Genomic DNA, 3544 nt, shown 5'->3' on the forward strand with positions numbered 1-3544 from the left:
GGTCTGGTTATAGATCAATGAAATCTTAATAAATTCTTTCCTCGCTTAAAGAATTAATCAAATTTACATTGAGAATTTAATGTGTGTAACAAGAAATCTGTCGGGAATGACCGATCGGTATCGGCGTTCATTCTCCTATTTGTCAATGATTTTACTGCTTCTACTAAGACAGGGATTTTCTACTCGTGTAATCATAAAAGTTTCACCTTCTTAAGTATTCATTTTAAAGGCAGTAAATTATATCGGTGAAGCGACCTGACACTTCCGAATCGCACACCCCCTATAAGCTAACATAAGATACAAGCATACATACACACAGGCATACTTACCTACCTAAGCGAGTCCCCTTGACGTGTATGCACAGGAGAAACCTCCATCCCTACACACACGTGCACGAGGAGGAGAAAGAGGGAAAAAGACATCTCGCACACGTAGCTAGGGCTGAACTTACCCACAGGATCTCTCTACCTCTACTTCTACACTTATTTAAGTAGGATCCCGGCGAGAATCTGCGGGGTTCGACGAGAAACAAAAAACTTTTCAGCGAGGAATTACGACACTTTTGGTTTGTTTTTTCTGAAACTGTTAGGATTCTATAAAAGTTTTATAATGCAAACGTCAGGCTTCTATTTTATCGCATTTATAAGGTACAAAATATCACTAATGTTCTTAATTTATATTCATGATTTCCACTGATCAAATGTTCTATCAATCTTTTTGAAATTTGCTCCTATGAAAAACTGTCATTATCAGAAAAAAATCGGCAATGAAAAAATAATAGAACTTTTGAAATGACAAGCTGCCTTTACTCATATTAACGAAAGTCAGTTTAAAGGTTTTATAGTAGGTGTGTACATAGTGCGGAGCACGGACAAAGTAAATACTTTTTTTTACCTGAAATGTTCGAGGACGGTATGTGCACCCTTGGGTGGTCGAGCGTGTACGTCGGACCATGACATTTATACAGTGAGGAATAAAACCAATGAAAGTCGTTTGAGAAACGTTAATTTTTGTATATTTTTATTATTTTTATAATAGGGAATTTTTTATAATTTTACTTTAACAAAAGAATTTCGGTTTAATGAAAGAGGAAATAAAACGTTAACAGGCCAGCTTTTATCCCTTCAACTCCATCGACGAATATCGACTATTTTGGAGCTCATATTTGTATATGTCATATCTATTCATTTGAAAGCATATTAAAATTTAAGTAAACCAATGTAAACTTTTTTCTTTGGTTTTGAACCTAATGAATAATTTTGACATGAGTCGGCTAAAAAATGAAGTCTCCATACTATCGTAGAAGGAGACTGCCGGCAATAGAAAACAAAAGTATTTATCTTGTATTCGAGTTTAATGTCAACTGTATTCGAAGAATCGAATCTAATTACATTCGAGGTATCGTGGTTTGAAAATAAACAGAGGGAAAGTGGATATAAAATTCACTAATAGAAAAGTGGAACGTGCATAAAAGTTCCGTATATCAACGCAAGACAGATTTGTCGATGATCAGCAATTAGTCAAATAATTATCAAATAAATAATTAAATCAAATAATTGGATCTTATTTTATTTCTGTTCGATTAAAAGAACGAAAATATGTAGCATTCTGATCTGATAGACATCCTACTAGTTTTATTAGATATTAGATATACCAATTTGTTACTCTGGTATCAATATAACAGTTGCTCGTGAAGCAAGGGAAAGCATTAGAAAGACATTATTTTTATAATATCTTGTTTGCCGAATTTAACGCCTCTGGATGGCTTTTCATAGCGTAGTTATGTAGCAAGACAGTACAGCGAACCAGAAACATTGGAATTGGAAGGCAATATGAAACAAAAAATAAGCAAGCAATAGATTCAACAAAATCGATTCAAGATGCTGTCACCTCATTGATTCTTCAATCACAAAGATGAATGAGGGTCAAGAGGAGTATTAAATGCAGATAATGTAAATGCACACACGTTTACGTTTCTTAAACATTGCCAGTAAACTCACTTATTTTAAAATATTTCGTTAACCATTAGATTTAGGAACAACATAGTTTTACATTTGTTATTTGATATGCAATATACTTTCGATTTATGATGAATGAGATATGTACATATGATAAGAGTTGACATGCTATTACTTGCACATCCCTTGAAAGCATGCAATTTTTATGCCAAGTCTTCATAAAATGCATATCTTAAATGTTTTTACAAGTTACGTGACTCTATTTGTAAAATGAACAGACTGTGAGTTAGAATTCGTTCGATATCTGTAATATCATTGAAAAATTCTTCTGATATCGTATCGCGATACGTAAATAAACGAGTATTTCCTGGAAGACTTTTGTCCGTCTCATTTTATTTCTTGCCGTATGTTGGGGGGCTAGGCCACAAACCTCCCGCATATGTACTTCGGGACTTACACCATACTTGAACACTCGCTGTTGTATTTATTTCTATACAAGGGTTGCGTATATACCGTCACGCTATCATAAAGGTACCAACCTCTATACCACCCCTTTTTCTTTAGCACAGGTATACATGTACTGTACGTACATAACTTACTTCGACCACTTTACCCAGAGAATATCGACGTCGTGTCATCGTGTCTTTCTTCGCGTCCCTTTCCTTTATTACCTTCGATCTTCGTCGAACGACCCTTGGGAAACTCGACGACATCCATTTCGCATAACGTTTCACGGGTTACAATATTGCATTTATACATGTCGCAACATTTTCTGTAAAATCAGTCTCCAGTCGCAATTGCAATACGACGTGTCCAATTTTTATTTAAAAATTATTGAAACTTGTGATAGTTGAAAACTCTTTCATCTTCATTGTCATTTGTGTAAAGTTATTTATATTTTGTATTATTTAATTAAAGTTTTAACTTTTATGTCAAGCAACATCTTTTTTACCTTCGAATCTACTTTAAAAATCAACATACATTTTCAGTCTGTCAAACTGTCTCGTATTCTGTTATATAAATAAAGTCTAGAACTCTTAAAGTAGCGAAGGTTCATTCGTTCATCGAAAAATTAGCTTCAAATAAAACAGAACTAGTGAGCGTTATTTATGGACCATTACCGTGGTTCTAATTTGACTAAGATTCGTCAAAGATTCCTGGCGTTCGTTCTACCGTGGAACTACAGTAAGATTAGACATACTTATCCGACCCTGCCTCACTTATCCATTATTATGTAAAAATGCTAATCCTCTGTAATTTTACGGGTGATCGAGATCGTTTGCCTTGTGCAGTACGGTTGCTCTTTTGTTTGTTGGTTGCAGGTATCCGGCAGTACGGAACAAAACTTGCGTCCGACGCGATGTTGCGGTTCCACGAAACGAATTCGCATAATCAAAACGCATTCGCTGCCGTCTGCACTTTGATGCGAGAAATATTACGTATCAGGGATGAGAGCGAGATAATAGAGCAACCGTTGCACATTCGCTCTTCTGTAGCGCAATCTGGCACATTCTTCTTCATCTGACTAACTTCGCGTTACCCTTCTCTCAGCGTGTATTTTAGGACCGTTAGTTGATTAAGAGGAT

Source organism: Ceratina calcarata, unplaced genomic scaffold (genome assembly GCF_001652005.2).
Source record: "Ceratina calcarata isolate Rehan_Ccalc_2016 unplaced genomic scaffold, ASM165200v1 scaffold579.2, whole genome shotgun sequence".
NCBI lineage: Eukaryota > Metazoa > Arthropoda > Insecta > Hymenoptera > Apidae > Ceratina > Ceratina calcarata.